Genomic DNA, 12,320 nt, shown 5'->3' on the forward strand with positions numbered 1-12,320 from the left:
TTCCCTATAGTTAACCACCTCTTTCCTTGTTGCAGAAGCATCAGTCTGCTGCTTCATTTGAACTCCTTGGATCTAGTTTAAAAAGTTAAATAATGCCATGGGATCTGGTGCGCAAGGGCAGCAGACAGCTGCCTTGTTGGTAATGTCTGTGGCTTGTTTCTTGTATAGATTACTCAGTCCTAAGGAACCAACTATTCTTTGCAATGGATATTCATATTTGCCTGTACAATGTCCCCAAACTTAAGTTCTAATTAGATGTGAGGGCGTTTGGAAAATTCCATGGCATGGTGGCCAGGGTCCACAGGAGCCAAGTTATCATGTCCATCTGCACCAAAATGCAGAACAAAGAGCGTGTGATTGACACATTGTGCTGGCCAAGTTCATGTTTCCAGCCGCCAGAAGAGCCACATCTCCATAAAGTGGGGGTGTTCTGAATTTTACACAGATGAATTTGGAGATTTGGTGGCTGGAAAATGACTTTGATATGGGGACAAATATATTACCTGGGTATGTATGGGAGCAAATCTATCCCCATTCATGAACTTCTGAACAAAGATTCTATTTACTGCATTTCTGGAAGCTGCAATAACTATGCTCCCCCCCCCCACCATGTCATCCTACCCTGATAAATCCTGCTTCGTACAGAAAAAAGAAAATCTTATCTAGATCAAGAAGATCTAGATAAGATTATGATTGTCTGTAAGGGAAACTATGCAGGCAGTTCTGCAATGTGACTTCACATTTGTGCATGCAGTGATTGGGATGAAAACTAGGTTAGTTGCCAAATATTATCAATACATGATGAGGATGACCCCCCGTTTGGTTATAATTCAAGGACTATGTGGTAATCTCAGCATGTCATTAGAAAACTCTATGCACCCCCCAAACAAGAGCTAAAAGAAGAGGGCAAATTTAAAGAGAAAAAATACGTTTAATTTCAGCATGCATTTCTACTTACAGTTTGGGGATTTTTTGTATTTCTGCACTTTAACTCCTCAGGAATAAGGATGTACTGTATTGTTATGATAATAAATCAGGTTCCAACTGACTTGACTGAGAAAAATTTCAAAAAATTTTCACATAGAGTTCTCCAGCCTTCTACAACTTTTGCAGTGCTATTTCTGTTGCTTTAACCTTTTGAATATTTCACTGTCAGATCAGTTAGACATTAAGAGTTTGCTTCTTAGATTTGTACTAAAATATATGCTCGGTTAAATAAATCCTTAAAAAGAAATAAAGAAAACAGGAGAACAAGGAAAGTTTACTTATTCTAACAAATAAGCTTGTTACTTGTTAGAATAGATAAATAGATAGATAGATAGATAGATAGATAGATAGATAGATAGATAGATAGATAGATAAACAGATATTTTCATGAAAGAACATATAGATATCTGCATGAAAGAATTCAAAACGAGTTCAAAAGAAAACTAAATAGCCTTATATAGAATGGAATTATAGCTCAGTGACCTCCCTTGTCATTTTTTTTTAACAAAACCATAACTATTACAAACATTTTCTACTTTCAGGTATATTCTAAATTCAGCCCCAAAGCATCTGGAAGCTACTTTTCATATTAGTTGAGATACCATCAGTAGTGCTAAAGCAATCAAGCAGGGAGGTTAGAAGTTGGATAGCTGGACAAGAAGGGTCATAGTGACACTAACACTAGTGGTAAGTGTGGCACAGTAGCATTGCCTGCCTTAAATATCAATGCAATCATAAATTTCAATCAATTAATCACTTAATCACTTAACTTCCCGTTAGTCGTCGATTTGCTCGAGCGGGCGCCAGTAACGTCTCCATTTGTCCCTGTCGCGTGCTAGTGTAGCCCAATGGCATCTGTTCGCTCCGGGGACATGAAGGGCCTCAAACCGATCGTTCATGATCTTGACGAAGAAGTCTGACCATCTGGTAGGTGGGCGTCCATGCCGTCTTTTGACATCCCGTGGAATCCAATCAGTAACAGCTCTAATCCAGCGGTCGTCTTTAAATCTCATTACGTGACCAGCCCATCTGATTTTCGACACCTTGGCATATGAGACAGCGTCCCTGATCCTTGATCGTCGACGGATGTCAGAACTCCGGATTCTTTCTCTCATTTGAGTGAAACGTGATATTCCAAGCATAGCTCTTTCTATTCTTCTTTGGGAGACCTGAATAGCGTTCTCATCTTGTTTGTGTAGGGCCCAGGTCTCTGAGGCATATGTTAATGCAGGAAGAACAGTGGAATCAAAGAGATGTGCCCAGAGCCGGAGGTTCTTAATCCTCTTAGCTATTTCTTCGACGTTCTTGAAGGCATTCCAAGCCGCTCTCTTCCTCCTGCGCAGCTCGGGTGCCAGGTCATTTGTCATGTTGACCTCTCGACCTAGGTACACATAGCTGTTGCATTCCGAGATGGTCGTTCCGTTGAGAGCGAATGGGACGTCAGGAACGAGGCTGTTTCTCATAAACATTGTCTTCGTAAGATTCAGCTGTAGTCCTACCTTTCCACACTCACGGTCAAAGTCGGCCAGCATTTGTGCCGCTTGGCTGATGTTTGGTGTTATTAAAACAATGTCATCAGCAAACTGGAAGGAAGACAAAAATGATCGTCTGTACTTTCAATGCACGTACACTAGCATCAGATGCATCCACCGAGGACCTGATGGTACAAGCGCGAATGATCAAGTATGACATCATTGGTCTGACCGAGACAAGAAGGCACGAATCTCACCATGCTGTTTTCGACACTGGAGAAGAATTGTTCCTCGGAACATGCGATAAAAGAGGCGTTGGAGGCGTCGGTGTCCTTGTCAACACAAACTTGGCCAAGAGCATTGATTCATTCGAATGCCTAACAACCCGAATCGGACGTTTACATTTGAATAGATGTGGCTCACTGCCTGCAGTTTCTATCTTCGTTGTCTACGCACCAACATCTCATTATGATGAAAGAGAAATCGAGAAGTTCTACATGGAGCTAGAGAAGTTCTATAAAGAAGGCCACACCTTCTACAAGATCATCGTGGGTGATTTTAATGCCAAGATAGTACCGAGAAGATCAGCTGAAGAACTTCACATCGGGACCCATGGCCTAGAATGGAACGAACAGGGTGAGAGACTGTCTGAGTTCATCATGTCGACCAAGACCATTCATGGTAACTCACAGTTCCAGAAGGCAGAATCTAAACGATGGACATGGGAGTCTCCTGGTGGACAATTCCACAACGAAATAGACCACATCATATTCAATGGACGGTTTTGCCTGACCGATGTCGCTGTTGTCCCAAAATTTCGAACGGGATCGGACCACCGTCTCCTTCGTGCAAAATTCTACTTCACAGAGCAGGGAGAAAGGGCTGCAAAGTTCAAAAAGAGAACTCCCAGAATGACCACCAACTGGGAACTCTTTGGTACTATTGCGGCAACATGGGAAGATGCCATTGTTGACAACATTGACGAGGAATACCATCGACTGGTTCAGCACCTCCATGAATGTGCGAGGAACGCCAAGAGAGAGATAGCCACAAAAAATCGCCTATCTTCGAAAACTCTTGAGCTAATTCACCAGCGTGGTTTGGCGCATGCCTCAGGCAATGGCAAGCTAATGTCTGAGCTCGCAAAGCAGTGCAGAGATGCGATCAAGGAAGACCTCAAAGAGAGAAGAGCAGAAGTACTGGTAGATGCGGCAGAAGCCGGGAAAAGTATTCATAACGCCCGCCTGTCCTTCGCCAACTATAAGACCAAGATGACTGCCCTCCGACATCCTGATGGATCCATCACATCCTCCAGAACAGCAATGGAGAAGATTATCCATGACTTCTACTCAAATCTCTTCGATAGCCATGTCCACTTGCCGACATACCAAATTCCACAGGATGGATATGTCGTTCCCAACATTCTCCCTTCCGAAATCCGACATGCCATTTCGTCGGTAAAGAAACAAACAGCACCCGGCCCAGACAAGGTCAGACCTGAACACCTGAAGAACCTGCCATCAGTACTCATCAATACACTGGCTCGGCTCTTCACTCGCTACCTGTCTGAATGCAAGGTTCCGTCCCAACGGAAAACCAGCAGGACCGTACTACTGTTCAAGAAGGGAGACATCCATGACATTGGCAACTATCGCCCGATCTGCCTATTGTCTGTCATCTACACGTTGTTCACTCGAGTCATCCTAAATAGGATTGGCAGAACACTAGATGAAGGACAACCATGCGAGCAAGCCGGGTTCCGCAAAGGATTCAGCACCATCGACCATATCCACACGATAACCAAGCTCATTGAGGTTTCTCGGGAGTTCAAGATGCCGCTCTGTTTAACGTTCATTGATTTAAAGACAGCCTTTGATTCTGTTGAGACGGAAGCGGTCATTGAAGCCCTAGCCAATCAGGGCATTCAAGCCCAATACATCAGGATCCTCCGTGAGCTGTATTGCGGATTCACTACCAGGATCTCACCATTCTACAAAGAAGTGATTGTTGATGTCAAGAGAGGGGTCCGGCAGGGTGATACCATTTCACCAAAACTCTTCAGTGCCACCCTCGAGAACATCATGCGACGGCTGGAATGGGAAGGAATGGGAGTGAAGATAGATGGTCGGCAACTACACCACCTCCGCTTTGCTGATGACATTGTTTTAATAACACCAAACATAAATTTCAATAAGCTAAAAAAATTATTTAAATTTTATTAAAATAAAAATTTAAGAGAGGGGAATCACTAGATTTTTTTAAATGCACACACGTTTTCACATACTCATTCACTCAGTGATGATATTTACAACTGGAGAAAGGAATCACCTCTTTGACAGAGTCAGAGTGCAAGAACTGTATGAGGACAGAGCCGCTATACCCCTCGGATTGGAGGAAATATTTGAGAGCATTGCATGAGCTTGATGGGCAGACTATAGAGTAATTGAAATCAGGCTCTGGCTTCACACCTTGGCTTTGTTCTTCCCAGGAACTCTGAATAGCCCAAAGCCTCCTTGCTGAATGTTTGGGAGGGCACATATACAAAGTTTTACATATAAATTTTTAACAAAAGTGCTTATTTTTAACCTTTCTGCATCATTTACTTGGTAAACTCTTATATTTACAATACTATTCTTCATAAATATATAATACAGTTACTGTTAATTTATAATATCAATTAATTACTAATTAGTCACTGATTAACTACTAATTATTAACTAATAATATCACTATATTGTTACTGTGTTAATTAGTTACTTATATCATAATTACTGGGCTGGAGCAATAACACAGCGGGTAGGGCGTTTGCCTTGTGTGCGGCAGGCCCGGCTGAGCTGAGTTCCATTCATCTGCCCCTCTCAGAGAGCCCCGGAAAACTACCAAGAGTATCTCGCCACAACTGCAAAGTCTGGAAAGATACCCGTGAGGTATTCAATATGCCAAACACAGTAACAACAAGACTCACAATGGAGAAAAAACTGGGCCCACTCGAGCAAATCTATGAACAACGGGAGGACCGAACCGTGACCATGATGTTCATGGATGAAGCAATAGTACAGGTAGGGCATTTGCCTTGCATGCAGCCAACCAGGATTCAATCCCAGGCATTCCATATGGTCCCCCAAGTACCACCAGGAGTAATTTCTGAGTGTAGAGCCTGAAGTGATCTCTGAGAATCACCAGGTGTAACACCCCCCAAAAAAGAAGAATATATATGTTCTGAATTAACAAAATTTAATCAAGTTTACTATAAAAATGAAGTTCTCAGCAGGAGTAACACTGTAATATCAGATCCTCCCCCCAAAAACATGTGATACTGTTACACTACTCACTCTCTTTTCATGGGATCCTATGAGTCACAAAAGATATATACATGGAATTTATTGGCAACAAGCAATATAAAATAAACGACTGTGGATCTGCTATATGGAGGCAGTCTTGAAGGGTGGTTGGGATAATAAAAGACAGTGATAGAAGGTAGGTGACAGTCATGGTGGGATTGGTGTTTGATACTGAATGCCTGTAACAAATCACCATGAACAATTTCGTAAACAATGCTGTTTAAGTATGGTGTAGAGAAAAAAAAATTATTTTAGGTAAATGCAAAAATATATTAGCACAGATTTTTTAAAGTGTTATTTATAACAGGTAAGACATGGTTATTACCATAATGAGATTCAAGTAGAAAATAAAATGTAATGCAATATACTTTAGATTACAGAGTTAAAAACTTAAGTAAATGAGAATAGGCATTTTATTACATTATATTAAGTGGTTTTAATTTCCTTATTACATAGGTTACAATCACCTAGAAATCATAAATTGGCTCCTACTAATTTATTTTATGAGCATTCTATTTGCTATTTCTTTAATTTTTGTTGGAGCAAGCAATATAAAGCAATTTTGTTATGTGCCTCCATGGGTAGGTTCGATTGGGAGGGAAATTGGAGACATTGCGGACGGAAGGTCACACAGGTGGTGTTGGAACACTAAATGCCTGAAACAACAGTATTATAAATAACTGTAAATCATGGTGTTTTAATAAAAATTAATTTTAAAATGTGTCCATATGAAGCTTGATCAAAGAACTAGAGTACATGTGTTGATGCATTGCATGTTGTAAAGTTACAAATTCAGTCCCCAGTACTGCATGATCCCTTGAAAAGAACACACACACACACACACACACACACACACACACACACACACAGAGTGAGTGAGAGCGAGAGAGAGTGCTAGCTTTGCATATGGTGTGGTCCTACCATCATTGTTAATAACAGAGGGAGCATTGAGAAACAAGGGGATATACATATAGTAAAATTAAGGAAAAAGACCTCAGAAAACAGAATGTGGACAGACAGACATAAATGGTTAAAGTGACATCAAATATCATGCTTATTTCAATTTTAACATCTCATCTGCTCTGGGCTTAATATCAATAGAGAATATGCCTCACTAGTTACAAAGGGAATATAAAAGAGAAAATTGACACTTCTTATTGGATATCCCCTCTTGAGAATGCCCATTTATGTTATTTCTTTCTTTCATTTTCTAATAAAATCAGCTTAAGTTTAGCTATTTTCACTTGTCTTTTGCCTCCAGTCTTTGTTGGCCAGAGACAAGAATCTGTCTACAATATCACTCTCACTGTCACTGTCCTCCCGTTGTTCACTGATTTGCTCGAGCGGGCCCAGTAACGTCTCCATTGGAGACTTTGATGTTACTGTGTCTGGCATATCGAATACTCTCGGTAGCTTGCCGGGCTCTCCGAGAGGGGAGGAGGAATCAAACTCGGGTCGGCCATGTTGGCTGCGTGCAAGGCAAACGCCCTACTCGCTGTTCTATCGCTCCAATATCAGTAACAAAAAAATGAAAGAAGCATTGGTAGTAGGTTAGGTTTTCTGCAAATTATGGTGTTTCAACATATAATAGTTGTACATTCTGTTATTAAAATTAAAGTAGGGTCATTAAATTCTTATTAAGTTGTTATTAAAAAATTAAGTAGGGTATTAAATTGTGCAAGTGATTGTGTGGTAAAATACTGTGTTTTAGTTACAGTTAATATTTTTCCAAATGAAGGGTTCAAAGAGAGAGAACAGAGATTAAGGTACTTGCCTTGTACATGTTAGACCCATGTGGTTTAATAATCCACTGCACTGTATATGTGTTTCACACACTACAAGGAGTGATCCCTGAGTGCTGGGACTAATCCCTGAGCACAGTTGGCCCAACACCCACCCAAATACCTATACATACAGTTTCCAATTTTGAATGTCTATATTATGAAAAAAGTAAAATCTAATGTTACTTGGGTTTATATTTCTTTAGGTTTCCATGCACTTTCTAAGCCAATTTAAAAATCAGGAAATTATGATTTTTAAATCGAATCTTCTGGGTTAAAGTATTTCTGTCCATCACTTTATTTCATCATTTTAAAAGGAAGCAGTATATGTTTTCTTTTTCTTCACTCACATCATCAAGTAGCCCAAAAATAATGGGTTTGTGAAGTTCCTGCTAATCCACCTTATAAATTAACACATGCATAATCATAGAGAGAAGACTGGCTGTTATCAGTTTGACAGTATCTTGTTATCACTTCTTTGAAAGTTGTAGGTGCATGCAATTAACACTCAATAAGAACATTATATTCAAAAATAACACATAATCTACATGAGTTGAAGGGCAAGAGAGTTCATTCTGATGAAAAGGTGGGTATAAGTAGCGATTGGAAAAAAATAAACTTCCTGGCTATTTGGCAGACTTCTGCTATCCACACACCCAAGGGATAAGAAAATTTATAAAGGATGACAGTAATTAAAATTCCCACTTTCATACTTAAGAAAATTTAGGTGAGAGATCAAATAGTTCACAATCTTCAAGTTTTCCCTTTCTTGTGGAGTTCAAATTAGGAATATATAATTGAGTTTCAAAGATTCAAAAAGTTTTAAGAAACCTGTTAAATCAAAACCAACAGAGATCTTTTTCCTTGGTGCATAACTTGTTTGTAGAGAGAGGTTCTAGAGATACACAGACCAGCTGGGCAACACTTTTGTATAGCCTAGGAATCTCATTTGTCTAATCAAAAAAATAAAATCTAAGGGAAGGGGATGTATCTCACTCCCATCAACTTTAAAATATCTATTTTCCAGTGTCTTCTAGTTGCAAATGGAGGAGCCTGATATCCTGGTGTGTAGGATGACATTGCTTTGTCCTTCCTCCACAAGGAGCTTAGGTTTATCAGGTTACACCCATTATAGTGTTCCTGAAGCACTTCCATTCTGTTGTGTTTATCTGTAAACATTTTTCCCTATGCTCTCCTCCCCAACCAGTTAATCAGCTTTCCCCCTAATCAGACTCTGTTAACTTGTAAGGTTAGATTCCTCAGATATCTATGATTTTATATGTATGAGTAAAATATTGCCTTTCTCCTCTCTTTATGCCTTATGAACAAAAAAGCAATGCCCTTTTTATATAGATACAGGAAGACCGTTAACATTATGCTTTGCAACTTAGGATTTGATTGACTTTGAATATTATTCACTCCCAGGCATTTGCTTTCTCAACTTAAACCTCAGTTGCCCTTAGTTCCTAACACCCCAAAAGCAGGGTCCTGATGAGGGATTAAATGGACCCAGGGCAAGCGGTGGGCTACCCTGGCATCGAAATGTGCCAGGCCAAAGTGCCACAATTCTTAACTATAAGTTAAGAGTTTGATCATAGACAAATACTGTCATGATCCAAAAGTAACGATGAGACTAGGATCCTGCTAGGGGTGGGAAAGACTATCTGGCCTGAGCACTGTAGTCTGAGATCGAGATGGCCCTAGGAGAACAATTCTCTAAGTTTAAGATATTTCTTACTGCATCCATACAAAATGATTTATACTATATATGCTTATATGCTTGTCGGACAAGGAGAGGAGAAACACACCCATGGGATTCCACTCTAGGGTGGGTCGTCCTGCTGAGAGAGGATCTGTCCTAGGAGGGGCTTTCCCTGAGGGAAAGAGTTCTACCCCTATTGATTGTGACCAGACCTATGTGTAATCATTACCCCAACCCCTCATGCTTTGGGATTTAAATGTACTGTAAGAGTGAACTGGAGAATCAGAAGGAGGAGAAAGGAGATCAGGATCAGAATCCAGACTCCAGAGAAAAAGGATGAAGGGGGATGGAGAAGGAGAATGAAGCAGCATGGGGGAGGAAGAAGCAGAGGCAGAGGCAGAGAAGGGAGACTGGTGTCGTTGGAATAAACTTCAACTAAGACCAACCAGCCTGACCCTCGTTCCTTCCCTTGCCTGCCCATCGCCATCGACCTCCCCAGGGTGGGGGAAGCGGCGTGAGAGATAGAGCCACCGCCGCTGTGTGCTGTGCCCCTTTTTTGAGTTTACACACTGGCGAATGACAAAATACAAAATAAATGAATTTAAAACATACCCCCCCCCAATGGAATCTTTTACATAGGACACTAACATGATGAGGACATATACTTCTCTGCATTAAAACACTGAAATGTGGGAATTTATTTTTATAGAGGTTATAGTACACATGAATCACTGTACCCAAAAATCACTGAGGGAATGATTGCCTTTTTTTTTAAGTCTATACATGAATTCTTACATAGCAAACCTAGAATCTATTTTTGGTTCTGAATCATGAAGAATATGAAAACATCAAAAAATGCTATAACACACAGAGAAAAATCCCTTGCCTAGAATTATATACTTTAAACCATAAGAACTAGGAAGATCACAATGAGACTGTATTTTAAAGAAAAATCAAGAAGACTGGACTTCATACAGCATTGAAACCGGCTCAGGTTAACATAATATACTTGTTTCACTGATATAAATACTCAACAGAATATCTATTGTGGCTAAAACTTCTCCTACTCTGTGTCCCCCATGAAGCCCACTAGCAACAATAACTGCTTTAGCTGACAAAAAAATCATTCCAAAGAACGAAAAAAGTGTTCAGTGTTCTCTATTCTTCTCACAAAGGATACTAAAGAAGTTCAGTCTCCCACAGAGAGATCTAGCTCCTCTGGCATGCTTAAAGATGCTCCAGACACCTCATCCTCACAAATAAGGAGCAACTCTCTTAGGAGTTACTCCACTTCTTTCCTGGCTATGGAAAAGAAACTGACATTAAGTTCCAGCCTATCCCATACACAGTATGGGATAAAGAGGAGGGAGATATTTTACAACTGAAGTGATCATCCTGGGTCATACAATAATTCTATTCCTAGATTTTTGATAGATCTCCGTATTGCTTTCCATGGAAGGTGAACCAGATGACATTCCCACCAAGAGTGGATAAGTGTGTTCCTTTTTCATCACAACCTTGCCAGTGTTGGTTGTTTTCAGACTTTTTGATATGTGCCAATTTCACAGGCATTAGATAATATGTCATTGTGGTCTTGATTTGCATTTCCCTAATCATGAAAGATGATAAGCACATTTTTTATGCCTGTTGGCCATCTGTATGTCTTTCTTGGAAAAGTGCCTGTTAATCCACTTACCCCATTTGTGGATGGGGTCATTGTATTTTCTGTTGTTGAATTTTGCAAATGCTTCATAGATCTTGGATATCAACACTATCTGATGTATTGAGTACAACTATTTTCTCCCAATCACTAGGGTAGCTTTTTATTAGAGCTTGAGGTTTTTTTTTTTTTGCTATGCAGAAGCTTTTTTAAATTAGATAGTCTTTTTTTTTTTTTCCTTTAACTGTCTTTGCCACTGTGGTCATCTTACAGAAAATTCCTCTGTGGTGAAATTTCCTGGGGGAGTTCTGCCAATGTTTTCTTCAGTGGATTCTTGTCTAATCTCTAGATCTTTAATCCACTTTGCATTTGTTTTTGTGAATGGTGTGAAGTACATTTCAAATTCCATATTTTTACATGTAGCTATCCAGCTTTCCCAGCATCATTTGTTGAAGATACTTTCTTTGCCCCATTTCATATATTTAGTCCCTCTGTTATAGATTAGCTGCCCCCAAATTTAAGTTATTCTCAGGAGCCTGGAGAAATCAGTAGCCAGTATTGAACACAGCAGGCATGTCAGCTTTCCTAGAAGAGGGTTAAATGAACCAAGAGTTTGGAAAAAACAAGCAAAATACAATTGGTGCATAACTTGCTGTTAGTCTACCAAAGACTTTATGCCAGCAGATAAATAACCTCACTCAAGAATACACCAGTAGAAGGGAACCAGAGTTATCAAATTGTCCAGTGGTGACTCTCCTCTACTACCAGCTTAGACTATAAAAGGAGGTAGTCAAAAATATGGGTTTATTAATATCCATGATGGGACTCAGGATATTACAGATCATGGGATAGCACTTTACTTACAGAACAAGGAAGCTAAAGTTACTATAGCAACTCAGTTGGTTAGAGGGTCCATTAAGCACTTCAGTGTGAAGGTGGTTTCAGAATATAGCATTCCTAGAAAAGTAGACTGAAAACTAAAATCCTCTTAGACATACGGATCTACCCCTTACTCATTACGCCAGTCCATCTCTACATAATTAAAATTTATATTAGAGTCACAACCACTTGAGGAAAAAAACAAGTAGAAATTTCTAAAATGACTTCAACCTTCCATGAAAATTTTAAATTAAATTTATGCTCTATCCTGGGTGTAAAAGAAAAGGGATTGCTACTATTAAGTCTTAAATATTTGTGGTTATTATTGCCATCCTCTCTAGTTTCCTGGATGACATCTTGTAGATATGAAAAGGAGTCTGAAGAATGAGTGTAGGTTGTCAGAGTCTCATCAAGTCAACACCTCCATTGCAATTTTGTATGTAGTATTGCTGGGGAAGATAAGCATGGTTTTATTTAATTTTTATTTGGGAGGTTGAA

General features: G+C 39.7%; 1 protein-coding gene across 2 annotated transcripts in view; it reads right to left on the bottom strand.

The window, feature by feature from the left end:
* The window catches only part of GRM1 (glutamate metabotropic receptor 1), a 493,073-nt gene that overhangs the window by 288,425 nt on the left and 192,328 nt on the right, over positions 1-12,320 (bottom strand). The gene's annotated exons all lie outside the window — the stretch shown is intronic.

The sequence above is a fragment of the Sorex fumeus genome, unplaced genomic scaffold, assembly GCF_029834395.1.
Source record: "Sorex fumeus unplaced genomic scaffold, SorFum_2.1 ptg000061l, whole genome shotgun sequence".
In the NCBI taxonomy this organism is placed as follows: domain Eukaryota; kingdom Metazoa; phylum Chordata; class Mammalia; order Eulipotyphla; family Soricidae; genus Sorex; species Sorex fumeus.